We start from the raw sequence: 20679 nt of genomic DNA, 5'->3' as shown, positions 1-20679 counted from the left end.
GAACTAAGGATAACACAGAATATATAGAGGATAACTGTTGGAATCGGTGGATTATCGATATATATTTTCTATGATCACGAGTGAATTAAAATCGATATTCCACCGAATCTAACAAATTTTCTTTTTATTGTATGCTTTTTCACCGTTTATATACATTGTTTAAGAATTTAACTAAAGAATTTCGCTGGGATATGACGTCATTTCGTCAAAAAAATGACGTCATTTCACAGTAAACAGTGAACATTATCGATAATTTTCACTGTTAATTTTCACTGTTTGAAACAGTGAAATTATCAGTTTTAATTCACTGATATTTCTCTATAAACCACCGGAAAGCATAAAATAAAGTAACGTCCGAGCATTATAAAAACACGTAAACGCTCTGTTGTTGTGTGAGAGTTATTTCATTTGAAATATGCATTCGTTAAAAGAAATATTGTGCAAACTTTCGAAACTAAAAAGACAATTTTGGAATGCGTTTGTAGCACCATAGCTATTTTAACATGTTTGTCGAAAAGGCTCCCACAGGCTGAAATGAACAATTATTGAGAGCTGCAAACCATGCTTTAAATAATAAACTTTGTTTCTGAAATTGACAAAGAGAAACGAATGTAATTTATAGCGCCATGGGAACATTTGTTCCATGCAAACTATACAAAGATGCTAAAAAAGATACAATTTAAACCAACCTTTGCGCATCTCGAAATCAGTTGCCACAGTGCTAACTTTTGGATTGTATTCCGTTGTGGATTTGCCGTTTACGTTTGTCACTTTTGTTTGGTCGGACAATGAAGTTTTTTTAGTCTCATCGTAATTCTAAAATTAAATAATCGACATATATGCATGAAATGCTTCATTATTGAGTCTGAACACATTAAACACATGTTGATATAATACTTGATAGTCCGAAAAGTATGAGTGACATATGTTTTTAAAATCACCGAGTGCAAAGAAACAAATTTTTTCTTAGTGTAGGTTTGGGCGATATTTATTTCAAAGCAATGCCCTTCGTACGACATAATAATGTTTTTCGAGGACAAGCGGTGATAAAAACATATTCCAGTTTGTGAACAAACGAATATTTTTACGCCTTCTGGATGTATGGAGACAATCTCCTACTTCGTTTTGGGATTGGAGATCACAACATCCACACCCGAATCATATTTTACATCTTCAGGGTCGTTTTTGATCGACCTACAAGCCTAAAACATACGTTAAACAAGAATCAGTGCTCATAATACTTACTGCTTTCGTTAAACTAAAAAAAGATATTCGTTCGAATCATAAAGCAAACAAGTTTGGCATTGTAGGTAGAAAGTAAAATTTTCCTTAACGAAGATAAATACGTTTTTCCGCAGACGCTATCTGGCTTTTAACGAAATTAAATTGTATATGATTTACCAAATAACGTTTACATGTACATATATATTTTAACTATGAAACAATACTGTAGTAAATCGCTGAAACTATATACCTTATGTGTAATTCAACTACATAGCATTATTATCAAACCTGTAGAAAGCACAACTTTGGAATCCCCTTCAGAGTCTCGTTATTTAACATATCCAAAAGCTTGTTGATGGAGACTGGGTTCCCGTCAGTACCCAGTATTGTCTGATCATACTCGCCTAAAGTAACACTCTCTTTGGATAGCGGTATTTCTTCCCCGTGCGTGCTGACTACGAACACGAAACAATCGCAAGGTTTCGAAGCCGCTGCATTAGAGAACGTTAAAAAAATATGCATTATGTGCTAATTGAGATCTTGTCTAAACAAGATCTTACGCAAACATGTAATATATTACATGTGAAAATCTACGAAAGTCTTCTGCAAATTGCAAATCTTTGATACGTGAAAATTTTAGGAAGAACATGGTCTTTGGCAAGAAGGCCAACTTGAACATGAAACTGTCTTTGCGAAACGGCAAGTTGTTGATTTGTGAAAAAGAACTTTTCAAGAAAAAAATGCCTACGTGAACATTAATGGACGAAAAGGGTCAAGCAGTGTTACAGTAGGTTCAAGAGTTTTCGGAAATGTTTGACATGTATTATTCGACGTGTGACTAAGCTGATCTAGTCTATTATATGATATCCAGTGTGAGAAGAAACCTGATTTATGAATGTGTTGTTTTGTTCTTTAAACGAATCTATGTTAAGGAAATGCACATATTGAATTTGAAAATTGAATAATGATAATAGTAAGCATGGCTTGTTCATAAATGAGGCAATAATAAAAAGGTTTTGACTTACTTGTATAAATACACGTTTGTTAAGAAAAGGCCCATATTTCAATTGCATGCCTCTTCGTAATATAAGCGTTTACTTGTATTGGCATTGTAAAACTATTATGTTTATTAATTTTCATCCAAGTCAGAATATGTAATGTTTTATTTGTATACTTTCATGCTACACACACTTTTTAGATAATACGAGTTTGATATCAACCTGCAATTAATAAATAAGTTTGGTCACAAAAACCAATATATGGAAAATACTAGCCATTAAATACATTTAAAGGTTATTGGTTATAATTACCCTTTTGTATTTCTTTTTCAATCTCCGAAGCTGTCATATTCTGTCCGAATATAATTTCAAATCCTAGTTCGTCAAACATTGTTCGCATACGGTCAGCGTCCTTATCAGCACCTTCTCTTTTATCTTTTGCACCGTCCATCAACACTTCGTGATTGATAATAATTAGCGCGATCTTTTAATCGGTTTCGCCATTCTGGAAAAATATGTGTTAAGCATGATCTTTTGAAATGATTATATTTTATTCAACACAACCACGCGTTCCGGTTTAAAAGAGCATTGAATCTAATACCGAGGGATGCTGCATTAAATACATCGGATATTTCCTTCATTTTAAAATATTTACATTTGCTTCAAATATTCATTTATAATTGACAAACAAACTAAACCTATATAAATATATATATATATATATATATATATATATATATATATATATATATATATATATATATATATATATATATATATATATTTATTTATATATAACATTGTATTGAACTAAAAATGATCAGAAAATAGGGTACATCGCTTTGAACAGCCATTATTTCATAAATTGTGCAGCGATTTCCTTGAACTCGGTCTTATTAAACGCAGAAATGAATAAGTTTTCTGGAAATGGACACATTTTGCAATATTCCTACAATTTCTGGGTCAAAATTTAAGAAATAACACGTTTGACCTAGTGACCCCAATTTCAAAAGGGGTCATCTACTGTCCAAGTCCAATGCACATGGGAAGTATCAAGCCAATCGGTAAATTTGTTGACGAGTTATTGATCGGAAACGATTTTCACACTTATTGTAACAGTGACTTTTGACCTAGTGCCATCAATTTCAATAGGGGTCATCTACTGTCCAAGGCCAATGCACATGTGAAGTATCAAGACAATCGGTCAATTAGTTGATGAGTTATTGATTTTCACACTTTTTGTGACAGTGTCCTGGACCTGTGACCAAGTGACCCCAATTTCATAAGGGGTCATTTACTATTCAAGACCAATATACAAAACAGAACAGAACAGAACTTTATTTTCACCCAAGTATATGACATATACAATATGGGCAATATAACAAAGTACAATATTAAGTACAGTATTGGGACTTCCGATAATTTTTACAACAGCAACACATACTATACAGTGAGAGAATGAACGGTATAATGAATAGATATGTATGAAAATATTGAATTGGTAGGATGAAGCAAAACCAATAATCATACATAATCGTTATTCCCTGCGAATGATGTTATGTTAGGTTATTAATTATGTAGCCCGTTATGTCGATGATTCTAGTATTGTTAGTGATCTTTAACCTTAATTGTGCGGTGTCGTTTTCTTTAGAACGCGCTGATTCGGGATCCATTTGCTAAAAGTAAAATTTCTTATTTTTTTGATAAAGGTGCAAGTTAAATTCGCGAGAATAAAGCAATATTGCTACTTGCTGTTGATAGTTTAAGTTTCTATTGTTCGAATGGTTTAAGTCATTTTGACGTACCGCACACGAGGGCAATTTACAATGGGATTTGCCAATGGCATAAATAAATCATGGTAGAGGGTTCAGGTCATTTTTTGTTTTAAATTATTTTTAAATTCTTTTAATGAAATTAAATAGAGCTTAAAATTACCTTTACAATGATGCAATTTTTATTATTCTATGACTCATAGTTTTTATATCAATTTTTTTAGTCTTGAAAATATGGTCAAATTCGGCAACTTTTTCCTATATATCATATAGTGTAGTAAAAGGCACCGAAAATGTAGGATTTCAACCAATATTATTTGATTGTGTTAGGATAAGAGAATAAATAAGTCAGGAACCTATAGATAAGTATATATTTTTGGAAAGCTTGTACAATGCACATTGTAATATTGTCAGTTATAATCTTATATATATCAAAATTACCGCATTTCCATGGAAACGAACATAACAAATAACATGAACTTCGCGTTCTTTTGAGCATATTAAGATAAACACACAAATAGTAACTTGTACAAAAGTCAGGAACATATAGATAACTATATATTTTTGGAAAGCTTGTACAATACACATTTTTACAATGTTAGTTATAATCTTATATATCATAATATACCGCGTTTCCATGGAAACGAACATAATAAATAACATGAACTTCGCGTTCTTTTGAGCATATTAAGATAAGCACAGAAATAGTAACTTGTACACAAGTTAGGAACATATAGATAACTATATATTTTTGGAAAGCTTGTACAATACACATTTTTATAATGTCAGTTATAATCTAATACATCATAATATACAGTGTTTCCATGGAAACGAACATAATAAATAACATGAACTTCGCGTTCTTTTGAGCATATTAAGATAAAAACACAAATAGTAACTTGTACAAAAGTCAGGAACATTTAGATAACTATATATTTTTGGAAAGCTTGTACAATACATATTTTTATAATGTCAGTTTTAATCTTATATATCATAATATACAGTGTTTCGATGGAAACGAACATCATATATAACATGAACGTCGCGTTCTTTTGAGCATATTAAGATAAACACACAAATAGTAATTTGTACAAAGTCAGGAACATATAGATAACTATATGTTTTTGGAAAGCATGTACAATACACATTTTAATAATGTCAGTAATAATCTTATATATCATAATATACAGTGTTTCCATGGAAATGAACATCATATATAACATGAACTTCGCCCAATTTTTGGTATCTTTGTTTGATGGTGCTATACTGTTTTGGTCATTTTATGATTGGAGCAGGTTGTCTAATCAACAAAATTTACATAAATTTCTCATATAACCGACCACATCTTGTTCACCACGTTTAACAATAACATTGAGCAGATTGTCGGCGAGACGGCTTATAGCTTTCACTTAATACGGCCGATCACCGATAACCTTCTCCGTGTTATTTTTTTATAACATGGTGAACATGATTCGGTCAGTAATATGAGAGTTTTATGTACAATTTGTTGATTAGATGTGCCGTGCAGTTGTTTGTTAGGTTCCTGCATGTTTGCTGAATATAATTTGTCACATACAAGATGGTAATGTATGATAAGAGATGAATAACCAATACTGTTTTATATGGAAATTCACTTATTATATATGAATATAATAAATGGTATACTTTTGTATCACGTGTTGCTAAGAAAGTTTTAAAAACACATGTACATTATCACCTTAAATCAAACTTTGAAAAGTACTGGTGAAAATGGATTAAGTTCATAAGTCAAACATTTCACCATCCTTAAACAGCGTCTTTTAAACAAATGAACAGCATTTATGTTATGACTAGAATGTTTATTAAATTTAAACAACATAGCTCTTTTCTTAATACTATTAAGCAAATACGGTATGCATGTATAGTATACTATGACTATTTAGCAAGTAAATTGCAACCCAGCTTACATTTCAGATAAAAATTAAATCTCCATTCTTTAAATCTTGTAAAAGTGGAAAAAACCACTCATCATCATCTTCTTCATATTTTACTTTATATTCTGTTTTGATTGGATTTTGACTTTCTTTAAAAACACCAATGACACGACCCCTATACCATTCTATGCCTCCACTTTCTGGATCTTTGCATTTGTGTTTAAATTTTTTGTCAACTATTGCTTGTGGCTTCATCAGAAATTCAGGAAGCATTGCCGTTTGCTGCCCTTATCAGAATTTTATGTCTATTATCAGAAATATTTCCGGAGCCCAACACATGCTTTCTAAATTGTAGCTGAATAACAATTGCGCCCCAATATTCATTTTCAGAGCATTTTTCACGACATTTAATAATTCATCCTGGTAAGTCCATAGACCTCCAACCTTTTGTAGTTGTTATGTCAATTTTGTCTTGTTGGTGGTAAGTTTTTCTTCTTGTGCTGCTTTCTTATTTTGTTTTGATTTTAAATTTTCAAGTTTTGCTTCATAAAGTGTTTTTTGTTTCTCTTTCAGTTTGGCCATATGATCAGGGAAGTTTTTGCGGGCATTCTGAAAACATCTTCGTACTCCTCACGCGGAAGGCTTCGAAGCCAGTCAGCTGTCTTGTTATTTTACCACATTATGATGGATTCATAGGTTGCAAGACTGGCCGATGGCTTCACTCTCATTAGATAGTCCAACTGTGCAAAATCCCTTTCTGAAATGGTGTTTGTGGTGGGGACAGCCTTCAGGTGGTCTGTTATTTCTTCATTCAGCTTCCAGTACTTATCACCTGGCAGCTGGTCTTTCCCTTGTTGGTCAAGAATGATCAGCATCGCGCCACAGCAAAACTCCAGGGCCATCTGAGTGTATGTGTCTTGAATAGGATCTGCAGGTTCAATCAGAGATTGATAGACCTCATTCCTGGTAATCATGGCATCATCTTCACTGAACACACACTTTCCGTCAAGAACAGGTGATGCATCTTTGCTCCACTTTTCAAGACAGACTTGCAATTGACGCAAGTTTGTATTCAGCGAGAGAATATTTGGCGCAGATTCTATCAATCTCCAGAGAGGACCGGTGACCAACTTGTCCAACAATCCGAGGGCTCTCAGTCCACCTAGATACAGCGTTCCTCTGACATCGAATGACACGCATCTTAGTAGGTCATTTTGCTCTCCCCAAAGTGCAAGAAATTCCTTAATGTCATTTCGGTGATGGTACACTGACCCAGCTACATGGTATAAAATGTTAAATCGATGGCCACGGAATGATATCATGTAATTTATTTTACCTTGATTTTTTAAATGGGTGTCAAAATGGCCCCCTACACCAGATTTGTCGCATCCTTTTTCTGCAAAGACCTTTGATGCTGTTTTCACAAGCCGCGTTGTGCCACATTCTTGCTTGTGAAATGTGTATGGGTTGTGCTCGTCTGCAATAACCATGCCTTCAAGCTGCTGAAGGCATTTTTCACTTTCACTCGCAAAGTTAACTAAAATGTGCATTTTGCAAAAGAAATTAAATATTTTTGACAGCTCTTTGTGTTCATTTTCTGTTAAGTCTTCCCATTTCCCAACTACATGTGGTATTACTTGTACTTTCAGATTCTGCAGTTCTTGGTTAAATACTGAATTTGTGGCGCATTGATTAGACATTGTAGCAATTATTGATGATTCTATTTTAGCCATATTTTTTCTTTTATCTGGATGTTTAACACTTTGGGACAGGTCTTCAATCAAAGACTCAAAGGTTTTAAAAATAGTGTTGCCAGAACCTTCTCCAATTATATTTAATCCTAATGTTACAGATTTTCCTTCAGACGTTGTGACCTGGTAACCTTGAAAATGTCTATGATGTTTTGTCGTGCCGTCTTGATGTATTGTGAAGGTTGTGTTTTCTTTGAGCAGTTCTTCTAAGGTCTGTTGATTTGCAACCCTTCGCGCTTGTATCATAAGCCGTGATTTTACGCCTGTGCTTGGTAGGCGAGATAGGGATTGACCAGAGAGATTGGTGAGAACAGTGGTGATAACTTCATTTACCTTCTTTTGGCTGACACCATGCTGCATAACAAGGGCCATGATTGTGTGTCTCACTTCGTTTGTGTACATGCCATCGCAAAAGGTGGTGATCTCTGGTAGCTCATATGCATTATTTAAATCTTCAAGTTGTTTGAGTTCTTTGTTTTTTAATGTAATTTCTCGTCTTAGTGATTCAATTTGATGGAGGTTCAATTCTTTAATATCAGTTTTTTGTTTTTTCAGTTTGCACACTTTTTGCAATAGACTCCTTTTTTCTTTATGCAAAGTTTGCACTTGCTCTTTTAAGTTATCATTTTTGTCAGTAATTTTACTTAAATCATTCAATTGTTTATCTATTGCTTGCTCTCGCCGTTTAATCATTTTGTTAGGATTCCTTGTATCTTTTGCCTTTAGTTTGTCAGCCTTAATTTGTAATTGTCTGTTGAATAAAATTGTTTCATTGTGTCGTATGAACAAATCTGCATGAAAACTACATTTGGACTCAAATCGTACATCTAATCATTTCTGTCTTCAGTTGTCAAAACACCTATATACTGTTTGATTCCAATAATGTCGCTTTAATGGAATTAACATTTTTATTCATTTGCTTCTTAATATAAAATCACCTAAACTTGTTTTATTAGTAGCACAGCCCATTAATATTTTAATTTAGTACTGCCCCTGGAATTTGTTCACGTCATTATGGATTTTTGTGACGTCATACGACCGACTTTCCCAGTTGTAATCTACATGCATAGCTCATTGGGTTTATAACGTTCCATTTTATTTATATTTTCTCTCTGATAGGCGTTTCTTGTTTGATTTAATTATTTTTATTTTTTAGCAGTCACATTAACAACCAAGCTGGAATTTTTACACCCATTATTGTTGCTTCTTCCTGTATTTGCGCGATGATTATCTGAGATATTAACTCCATGACGCTATATTCTCAAATCTTTTTCTATAAAGAAGGAATGTAGTTGACAATTGTTAATAGTTTTATTTGATGGTTCGTCAAAAAGTTGTAACTCTGTTACTCTTGTATCTTCAATGCAATTGAGTAATTAAATAGTAATTAAATTGAATGCGTTTTAATTCCCTTTTATTATTGTTTAGTTTGAGTTACAATGCTATGACGTTAAATTTTATTTACACTTAAATGTATTATGAATATTGCTGGGCCAAGTGTGAGGTTGAGCGCTCTATAACCAGGTTTAAACCCTCAATGCTTTGCATTGACCGTTCCAAGGCGGTGACCCCAGTTTTATTCATATTTTGTGTTTATGTTGGTTTGTATTGTGCTGTTTTGTACTGTTTGGGCAATCGGTCACTTGCCTTAAAAAAAGACCAACTAATTGTTTTAATGAAAATTCAATACTGCTCCAGCAGCTGGAGTTTCACTTCTTTATATTCTGTTGCCTCGTCAAATTGTTTTGTCAACAAGCTGAATTTTGTTTCCCACTCATTTATTTCATATTGTATTTCCGTAGCCTTTATTTCAGTGTTTGATAAAGTTTCACTTATTTTTGTGTTAGTCATTTCCAACAAACTTTCAAGGATGTTAACTTTACTTTCAGCTTGGTCCTTTTCAGACACAAGTCTTTCAAGATTTTCCTCAGTCTCGCTGTGTTGTCTTTTCAGTGCCTTATGTTGGTTTTCCAATTCCTGTGACTTAAGTGTTACAGACTGTAATTGAGCTGACAAACTAGTTTCAGTGTCATTGCTTGTTTGAGGGGAGGGGAAATCAGTTTTTTGCATTGGGGGGTAGAATGGTGTTTCAAGAAATTTTTCCTTCAATTGGCCTCTGAACTGTTTGGCTTTTTCATATGCTCGTTTTACTTTGACATATAATTGCAGAGCTTCACACGTATCAAATTCTGGGAAGGTGCCTGCCAGGTTCTTTTGAAGCTCTACGTGAGATGCCTGTGAAGTCTGTTTGTAAATGGCTAAAACCTGCCCAGTTGTCGGCTCTCTCTTTTCTGTTGATTGAAAAATAGCATGACTATTTATAATGTTTATGAATAAAGAACACACGCAATACCGACCAGCAGTTTGCCATGTGATAAAACTTACACATATTCGCTGACCAGCAGCATCAACAGGTAACTGTAACATCAACAAGGAACAGGCCTGAAAAATAAAATGAAGAAACAACAAAGCATCATGCAACAAGAGACAATGTTCTACATTTGAAAATGTTAACAGTAAATAAGAATACGTCTATTTGTTGGATAAACTTTAATGGTCTCTATAAAAAATTATCAAGATCTAAAAAGATAGGAAAAAGCAATAGTAGTATAAAACCCTCTATCTCCCCCAAGTCTTTGGGTAATTATGAGAATTAAAAAACAAAAGACTGATCTAATGAAACAAATGTCTTGTACTGTCTTAAGTAATAGATCAATTAAAGTGAATGAACAAAAACACTAGTCAAATAGTCCTTAAAGTATTTCTTCACACTAAAAGTAACATTGTGGAAGAAAAAGTCATGGTGAAGGATCAAATTTCATGTCATAGTCTTTTTGCCATGAAGGAATACGTCTCAATCGGGTTGAACGTCTAGGGGTAGGGAGTACTTCAGGGGCAGCAACATGTTTTTCGACAGCTGGTGGTGGTGTAGGATTCTCACTGGCAGTTGGTGACTGGTAGTTCGACTGATTTGGGGATCCATAAGTCAACTGACGTCTGGTTGCTGGAATTGTTGCAGATTTTGGTGTATCACGTGTAGCGACAGGTGTCTGTGCAAGTTCATCTAGATCTGGTGATCTCGGAATAGCTGGTGTAACATGATCAGGTGGGTTATTAGGGCCCAAAGGTAGAGATGTGTCCTTTAGTTGGGTTGTTGGAGATCTGTTGAGTCCGATGTCCTAATCAATGGTCAGCCTGGACAGTGGTGCATGGACTGGGATGTATTGACGTAGAAATTTACGGTTACGCAGTGTGGCAGGTCTGGAGCCGTCAACTCTAACAACATATTGATCATATTGGCGTACCTCTATGACAACGCCGGTTTTATCCCATTTCTGGCGGTAGTTGCCAATTTGGTTTTGAAGCCGAACATGGTCACCGACTGCAAGTGGTGGGAGACGTTTTGTGTGCTCCGTTAGCTTCTCTGCACTTTGCATGTGTCTATTCTGGAGAGCTTCCTCTCTTGCCATTGCCGTGGAACGCCATGTCTCGTGCGGTTTGTACTAGCCAGGTGGGATAGGTATGAAGAACCTTATGTGTCTGCCGAATATACAGATAGCTGGGGAGAGTTTTGTATCCCTATCAGGTGTGTTGCGATATTGCAGCATTGCACGTTGGAATTTGTCAGTGCCAATGTCCCCTGATACACTGGTATTGTCCATTAGAAGGCGTTTGACAGTCTTCACACCAATTTCGGCGCTACAATTGCTATGGGGAATTGCGACAGATGACAAACGATGATGAACACCCCAATCTTTCAGGAATTGTCTCGTAATGGTAGCAATGAATTGGGGACCACCATCCGAAGCAAGCTCATCTGGAATCCCATATGTAACAAAGATCCGTCTGAGGCAAGTGATGAGCCCGGTAACACCTTGATGTGATCTCTCGAAAATGGGCCAGTTAGAGTACCGATCGACAACTACTAGATAATTATGTCCCTTGGTATGTAAAGAAGTCAGCGCAAAGGCACTGTAATGGATATTCTGGGACAGTCGATGGGATTGGCGGAGCACTCGGGTTTGACGGGGCATTTCGATTGCAGTGACTGCAACCAGAGCGAAGAGCGGTAATGTCAGGTGTTATGCCAGGCCAAATGCTGATGATTCTGCTCTAGCTATCATTGATGTTACTCCTTGCTGTGCAGCATGAAGTGCGTCAAGGACTTCATTTCTGAGTAATGGAGGGATCACAATACGGTCCTTAAGACTCCTTATACAGGATAACACCATCTGTAACAGAGAGGTCATCTCTAAACTGAAAGAAATCCCTCAGTGCATCAGGCATTTGTGTGCGTGATTCAGGCATACCGTTCTCTATCAGGTCATCTCGAACAATCATATCGTCTTCGCTCGCTGTCATGATACGAACCCTCTCCCAAGTAACTGACTGTATACTGAGTGCGCCCAAGGTAGATATGGCTGTTGATACATTTTCCTCTTCACCAGTATATGCATGAGTCTTGTTCGTTCTGAGGACAGACAAACGAGATGGTCTAGATGATGTGCGCGACAAATCGGCATTGACAGTGGCTACGTCATCAGGTAGGATCAGTTGAACAGGTTCGTTGACAGGATGGCGTGATAGACGATCCGTTGCACGATACTTCATTCCCAGGTTGTGGGATAGCAATAGTAGTATAAAATCCTCTAAACAGTCATTGAAACTTGCAGTTTAATCCATGCAATCATAAGTTCTTAATCTCATATTATGTGGATATCATAAGGATAATAATATATTTAAAATATATGAGCAAGCCCGATTTTAAATTTACCAGTGCTGGGATTGCTTGCTTGTGCTAATTTTGATAATGCTATTAATAAAATTAATAAATTTGTGTATGAATATACATTTATAAAATAATAATAGCTTGTATTTAAAATCGAAACACTACGAAACAGACAGAAAGAAAGTTATACCTAATTCTGCCATTTTGTATCTTATCGAAACCTGGCTCGAGACATGTACGTTGTAAGTAAAGGCTTAATATCTGCACCCCTGTCAGGTTTTGACCGCTGAAAAATATTATTTGCAACTGTACTGGTGTTAGCTTTTATTTCTTATTTAAGTTAACAAAGAGTTATCTACCAATAAACAAATGATAAATGAATATAATGACGCCAACACCAAAATAATCACATTATTTGAAATCAGCATTCATAAATATATGTACATATAAGCACAGACATGGTATATTTAAAATGCAAAAATACTAGAAACTTCACATTTCAAATGTTTTTTTTCACATTAACATTATAATCATAACTGTGTAAATATTTAAAAATGACTCATCTGTTTGTGTGTGTGTGTATGACTTCCAGTTCAACTTCAAGGCAGATGCTATCTGGAAACTACCAATGCATCAACTGGTAGTGGCGACATTTTCGGACACGCGGTTCGGATGGGCCGGAGGGGGTCTGTTTACGATAAAAGTCCCATTAATGTGTGAGAGGAGATAGTACAACAAGTACACATTCTAAGACATAAAAGGGCTGTTCAAAATAAAAACCATGATAGAATGTTATAATGCATGTCATTCTTTTAAAATAATTACATTTTGTTCTGAAAACGGGCGTGAAATCGTCAGTTTATGGTATGTATTTTCTTCTATCAAAAACTGTTACCAAGGACAGCTTTCCCATAATGCAATTTTGATATTCATACAAATCCAAGTCGTAAAGGCGCTTTGGAAATCGCTAAAATCCGGACCCATCCGTACCCAACTGTTGTCAAAATGCGGGCCGCGCTTGTCAAATAACGTTAACTCGCCGAACATGGTTGAAATCGAGTGGTATTTTAACTACTGAAATGGCGTTCAGCAGTTGTTATTTTGATTTATATCGATAGAAAATGGTTGAATCTTCATTAAAAGTATTTATTTAACGCAATTTTCGTTGGAAAACATAGCTAACCATGCATTTGAAAGTCACTGAATTTTACGGAAAAATGGCGGTTGCCGATAAAAGTCACGTGACCTGAACCCTTTAATCATGGTCGACTGGATAATGTCCAATTAGAGATACCCGAGATGTCAGCTGTGCCTATCGAGGGAACAATAGGTAAGACCATTAGGATTAAGCAAATTGATGCATTAATTGTGTGTACAACATGTTGTAAGAATGAGCTTAGCGTAGGGGTTATTAAGAAGTAATTTTTAACCACTTAATAATAAATTAAATAATGGTTACATTAGACAGCTAGTTAAATTATGAATTTTTAGCTGGTTTATAAAGATCCGCAAAAGTAGTGATATAAAAAGCCAGGGCTATAAATGGCAAACACATTTATGTACAGATTTGTAACGCATTAAAAAGATGCAGGCTTTTTTAATCAATTAACTAGTGTAGAAAAAAATAAAATAAAAAAAATAAAAAAATGCTTATGTAAAACGCATGGGAAAATATAGGGGTACAGTCATGATAAATACATAATACAATATAAGAAAAACAATATAAGCAAAAACAGTACAAATTTAAATCAATACAATCATATGTTATCGGATGAAATAATAATATAACACATTTATTTGCATTTCACACACTGATAAACACATTAAGTATTTTCAAGTAAGTAAAGGGAGGATAGGTTATACATTTGTATCTATGTTGGTAGAGCAATGTAATGATGAACATAAATCGTTACTCTTAAATCAAATATAGAATCTGACTATTTTCCCAAATTTGACACATGTTGTGTCAGATCACCTATACAAAAAATGAAATATATAGGTGATCTTTGGGAATAGAGTACAAAGGTGAAAAGAAAAATGATTTCTTAGACATAGCAGTTATATATTTATTAACGTTTAAGGGAAACTGCGCTTATACATTTAAGAGCGCAAAAAATTAATGAACTTTTGTCGGTTGTCAATATGATCATTTTGTTACCCTGTAACGACCATCTAACCGAAACGAAAAAAGGATTATAGATGGTCTATGGAGAATTAACCTGGTAGAAAGTGTGTAAATGCACCACTATTTATTTATATCAAATACTAAGACACTACAATACAGTAAGTAAATTACGTCATGTAGAATATAATTCTGTGTAATGTATTTACATGTAAAAATGATAATACAACAACATTAATTATGGCTAGTTGATATATTCTAGGGCTTCATGAGCAATAAACAATGTATAAGTGTATTTAGACAAAAATTAGACATTATTGATAATAAATGGGTGGCTACAGTGCACAGGTTTGAAACAGAATTTCATTTCTAAGTGCATAATAAGGCATAAGGTAAAAAACTAAACATACGCTTTCGATCAATTAATGCACTATGGTAGAAAATATGGTATGATTTTGGAAGTCTGGTGTTGTATTATTAGAACATTACAATAACCACGTGATCAACCACGTGTTAAGGATTCCCGCTTTGTCCCGCTCCGGTGATAAGCCCTGCGCATTAGCTATCTAGTAGCGCAACTGTATAGACGCTCATATGCTACTGTAAATATGTAACAATAAAATCGTAGAATAGAAGCTCGTGTATCTCGTGATATTGCCTTCACTTTAGTGTTGACACTCACATAATAAATACACAATATACAACATCTGGTGGCATTTGCATTTATAAACAAGTATGTTGTAGTATTTGATCTTTGTTAGCGTTTAAATTTACTGAATATGGAGCGAATAAATTTACTTGTACTTTTAAGTACAGGTAAGGATTCAGTTGATAAGAATGAGCTTAGAAATGCATTGCAGAGGTCATTACCTAGGAATTGTTCTCTTTCAGTATTAAAGGAATCACAATTAAGCAGATAGTGGTGTTCCGTGCCAACTTGACCTGAGTTACATAGCCTACATAGGTTAGCAGTCCTGAATTGGAAAAGGTAAATATATTCATTTTTGGTAAATTTAATGAACTAGTTTTCAAGGGATGGTGATTGTTTGAAGCTGGTATATATTTGTCCATTGTGTGTTTACTGTAATTGGTAGTGCCATTGGGTTTGGAACTAAAGAAGTAACTTTGATTTTACTAAGCGGTGAATATTATTTTGGTTTATTTGAAACTGGTTATCCCATAGATTACTTAAGTTAACTGATGTGAGTATTTCATTAATTTTGTAAAGGTTGGATTTGGAAGGTTCATCATATACTTATAAATCTGTTATGACCGTTTTTGTTCTTTGCCTTGTAGGGTTATCACCAGAAGGAAATCATACGGCTTTGGATATTAATTGCAATATGGTGCCTGCCAAGTTTACCATACAAAAAAGCTATAGGAGTAGATATTCGGGCTTTAGTTATTTTCCCGAGGAAGTTGTTGTGGACTCTCTCCAAGATATCAATATTTTCAAAACCAAATATTTTTGAACCATATGTTAAAATTGGTAGCACAGTGTGATCGAAGAGTTTAAGAATTAAATCAATAGGAGGTTCGGCATTGTTTGCTCTGGTATAAAATAGGTGCATTGCTTTTGTTGCTTATTCAGCTAGGTGTTTTCTTGCATTAAGGAAAGAGCCATTGGTGGAGAGTGTTATGCCTAAATAGTGATAGCGGTCGGTTATGTTTACAGGCTGTTTGCCAAGTGTAAAGTGAAAGTTTTGAAGTTGTCTAGCACCAAAAATTATTATTTTAGTTTTGCTGAGATTTATTTTTAGATGCCAGTTTTCACAGAAATAATAAAATATGTTTAAAGAATTTTGGAAGTCAGTTTCTGAGTCAGAGAGAATAACAGTGTCTTCAGCATAAAGTAATATGAGTAGTTTCAGCCACAAAGTTTGGTCTATAAGATTAGTTAGTTCAATACCAACTGAGCCTTGAAGGTGTATATGTGTTTGCAGATCATTAAGGAAAAGGGAGAATAGAAGAGGGGAAAGGTTTTCACCTTGTCTTACGCCAATTTCTGATATGAATAGTTCTGATATGTTGCCATTAAGTGATATACTAGATTTGATGTTGCTATACATGTTTTGAACTAAAGCCAGGAATTTACCAGTTATATTTTGTTTGATAAGTTTCTGCCAGAGGCCAATACGCCAGACTTTATCAAAGGCTTGGGATAAGTCTATAAATGCGCAGTATATTTTTTTTTTCTTTTTTTTTCATTATTTCAATTAGTGAGTATAAAGTAAATATGTGATCAGAGCAGGAATAGCCTTGCCTAAAGCCAGCTTGATTTTCATCCAAGATATTGTTTTCGTTTAAGAACTTTGTAAGTCTGTTGTTAAGTATTGAAGTAAGAAGTTTTCCAAGGCAGCTTAGGATAGTGATGGGTCTGTAGTTACTAGGATCTTAAGGGTCACCTTTGTTTTTGAATATGGGTATAATGATTCCATTGAGCCAGTTTATTGGGATGAATCTAGTATATGGTTAAATAGTTTGCAATAAACAGGCATAAGTAGATGTTTAGTGGACTTGGTGTATTCATTTAGAATGTTGTCAAATGGGCTAGGAGTTTTTGAGTTTTTAAGATTTGTAATACATTTTTCTATTTCTTCTTTGGTAATTGTGGAATTAAGTGTGATGCTTGTGTTGTAATGTAATTGGTAGTTTGTGTCACTGAAACGGTTGGCATTGATAGTGTTTGTATTTAGTTCTTTGAAGTGCACCTGGAATTCATCTAGAGTTGGTGTAGTTGTGGTTTTTGATTTTGGTTTTAGTTTATTTAGGAAAGACCAGTACTGTTTGGGGGTTTTGTCAGAAATTTGCACGAAGTTTGTTTGACATGTTGTGTTTGTGGGCATTAATATGGTGGTTCATTGTTTGTTTGTATTTTTTGCTGGCGTCTATCATTCTTTTTTTGTAAATTGGTTTTATTGTTGTTATAAGATTTTTTGGCAGTGTGATACTTTTTGCGTGCATTATGACATTGAAAGCCAAACCATGGTTTATTGTTAGCCGAGTAATTATTTGGATTTTTTTTCAGGGAAGGTGCTGGTGACGGCTTGAGGGAAGACTGATTGCATCTTTCCAGTGATATGCTCTATCGTCTGCTGTGAACGGGGGTAAGTATTCATCAGATTAAGTATTTGGTCAATGGCATTAGGGTTAATATTGCCAACAAATTGGTTGGCAAGATCAGGTTTCCATGTAGGTTTTTTATTGATGTAAGTTTGACTTTTTTGGTTTATATTTGGGTAATTGCTATTTGGGTATATTTATCGACCAAGAGAGGGCATTATGGCCATCAGAGAATATTGGATCAGTTTCGCTTATTTGAAATTCTGAAACAAAGTAGAAATAATCAGAAGAGGCAATAACATAGTCTATTGTGGATTTATTTCTGAAGGTTAGCATATCATGATTATTTCCAGAGGTTAGTCTTCCGTTTAAAATGAAAATGTTGTTGTTCTTACACAATTCTATAAGACGGAGGCCGTGTGGATTTGTTCGATGGTCTTTAGAGGTGCGGGCAAGTGGGATGGATAATTGTACTAGGGTTTTATATTTGTCAAGTTGACTCTGTATGTCATCATCAATGTTCGAAAAAGTCATTTAAATGTTGGTCAGTGCTTATGTTATCTCTCAAGCTTCCAACTCTGCTATTAAAATCACCTGCAAGAATTACATATTTATGGTCATTACATATTTGAGAGATTTCATTTAAAATATCATCAATTCATCTTCGTTAAAAAATTTGGAATTATCGGGTGGGACGTATACAGCACCAATGACAATATTTTCGTCAAGCTTCGTTAACGATTTATCAATAGAGATCCATAGGACATATTCACAAATGGACTTTAAAATGTTAATTGAGGGTACAAGCTTGTCTTTAACAAATATACCAATGCCACCAGACTTGCGTTTATATTCTTGTTCTCTATGAATTGCAAAATAGACATAGTTATTTATCTTTATTATATCATGCGTGTCAGTGTGTGATTCAAAGATACAAAATATATCGTAACAACTAATGAAATCAGTAAATTCCTGGTAATCTAGTCTTTTTTTGATTCCGCTAACATTTACAGTTCCTAATTTGATGGTGTTTGCTTTCAGATTGAAGGATGGTTCTTCGCCCCCACTGGCTTAATGGGTATGGTTGCTGTCAGCCGAGGTTCTTCCAGGGTTGAGGAGCTGAGGAATGCTCCTGGGGATTACAATGTCCTCGGTACGCGAAGTATCCCAGGGACGTTGGATGCTGGGCATAGCAGGCTGTGTGTTCAGTGGAGTTCTTGGAGATACTGGGGGATGTTTATGAGGATGTGCTTTTGAAGGATGAGGAAAAGCAGACTGCGAGCGTCTTGATGCATGTCCTGAGTTTGGAGTTCGAGTATTGGGATTTATGACCATAGTTGTGTTCCTCGGTTTGGCAGAGGTTATGGTAGACCCTGGCGACAGCAGTTTTAGTAGACTCTGGCGGGCTTTTGTTCGAGGGAGTTATGACCGCAGTTATGTTCCTCGGATTGGCAGAGGTTGTGAGAGACTCAGGCGTGATATTATTCCAAGCCCTTTGATGATGAGGGACACTGTGTGCCTGCTTCATCCGGAACACTTCGGGGGACGCGCTTACTCTATTACCATGGAGAGTTGAGTACCAGTCAGGAAATATGTCCTCAACTACCCTTCCATTCGAAACTATTTTAGCAGGAAAGACAAGTGAGACTTTGCTGCGTGGATTACTTTAAAGGAGTTTTTTGTATTTTGGCCAGAGCGTTTTCCGAGCTTGTGTGATTTCTTTAGGATAGTCTCTGTTTATGCTAAAGATTGACGCTCTTAACCGATTTGCATGAGAGAGAATATTTACTGTATCTTGAAAGTCCAGAAAGTTCACGATGATACCCCTGTTGGTGCCCCTTGAGAATCTTCTAAGGCGGTGCGCTCGCTGGATTCGTGGATGATGTGTTATATGGAGCTGTTCAACGAGAAATTGAGCTATGACTTAAAAACAGTTTTCATTTCTTTGCTCAACTATTCCACCAAATATGAGATTTTTTCTTCGACTCCTTGCCTCAATGTCAATGGATTTGTATTCAAGGAGTTTTAAACGTTGATTTTGTTCTGACAGCGAAACTTCTACTGATGTAAATTTTGTATGCATCTTTAAACATGTATCAACCTTGTGATCAAAATGCTTCATTTGTTTAAATATTTCTGTCACTTTTCCATCAAGTGATAATTGCTCAAAGTCATTTTGGTTTATTGTGACTGCACTATTGCTACATTCCTCACCTGTGTTTATTCTTGGCCGTTTCCTATTTGTATTGTCATTGTTTACATTGTGTACCGCGGGTGGGATGACGTTTGTAAAGCAGTACAAAGTCAGAGCCATGTTTCTTAAGCATAATATTTAATAATTTGCAGATTACGTTGGTCAGATGAGGACGTCTCTTCTGAGCTTCATGTAAACATAGCCTATTTTTATCAAAAAGATAAGGAAGTGGAGGTCATAATCACATTTAAAAAGCTGCTCAGTTATTCATGTTATTACATCCTTCAAACGAAGTTTGACGACGGTTATATATATATACAGAAGACACGCTGTCGGTTGGTGTGTCCGTCGATTAATCGATATATCCGCATATTTCAAGTTTGTGAAGAAAACTACTTCTACATTTTCAAGCGAATGAATTTAAACTTAAAATTCTTTAATTTCCAATAAGCGTAGATATGCAAGACACCCAATTCATGCCTCGTGATCCAAACGTTTTGAAGAATGTACATAATGTACTCCTGAAGTTTAGCGTTTAATTTGAATTCATAGAGCTAGTAATGTTTTAAATCGCTCTCACACAATTGCGAACATCTGCGACTGCTTCGTAGCTTTGATTTTGTTAAGTTTTGTATGTATTGTTCTGTTTTGTACCAACAATTGATCACTGTCCATAAATAAAATACCAGTGAGTGGCAGAAATAGTCTCTTACCTGAAAACGAATACAGAGTTTCAAAGTCCTATTACATCCACAATAAAACAAAATCAATCCTGCAACGATCTTCGCTAAATTTCTAAATTTCTATCCTTATTAAACATAAGTAACAAGGAACTTTATCATTAATCTATTCGTGGAAGTTCAGCGAGCCATAGGATAGGTAAATCAAATTGTCGCTTGAAACGTGATCAACT

At 35.1% G+C, this 20679-nt stretch overlaps 2 long non-coding RNA genes across 2 annotated transcripts; one reads left to right on the top strand and one right to left on the bottom strand.

Annotated features, from left to right (window-relative positions):
* Window positions 1–766: 766 nt before the first annotated feature.
* On the bottom strand, window positions 767–1639 carry LOC127879934 (uncharacterized). Its single transcript, XR_008049357.1, has 3 exons — window positions 1513–1639; window positions 1089–1202; window positions 767–816 (listed from the first exon to the last, which is right to left on the bottom strand). It is a non-coding gene; the product is annotated as an uncharacterized LOC127879934 (long non-coding RNA).
* An 11799-nt stretch (window positions 1640–13438) lies between these two features.
* LOC127879925 (uncharacterized) lies at window positions 13439–19731 on the top strand. Its single transcript, XR_008049354.1, has 4 exons — window positions 13439–13717; window positions 15401–15497; window positions 17538–17616; window positions 18614–19731. It is a non-coding gene; the product is annotated as an uncharacterized LOC127879925 (long non-coding RNA).
* The last annotated feature ends 948 nt before the right edge of the window (window positions 19732–20679 follow it).

This window comes from Dreissena polymorpha, chromosome 4 (assembly GCF_020536995.1).
Source record: "Dreissena polymorpha isolate Duluth1 chromosome 4, UMN_Dpol_1.0, whole genome shotgun sequence".
Classification (NCBI taxonomy): domain Eukaryota; kingdom Metazoa; phylum Mollusca; class Bivalvia; order Myida; family Dreissenidae; genus Dreissena; species Dreissena polymorpha.
Note: the sequence above shows the minus strand (reverse complement) of the source record. Positions and strands in the feature narration are given on the sequence as shown.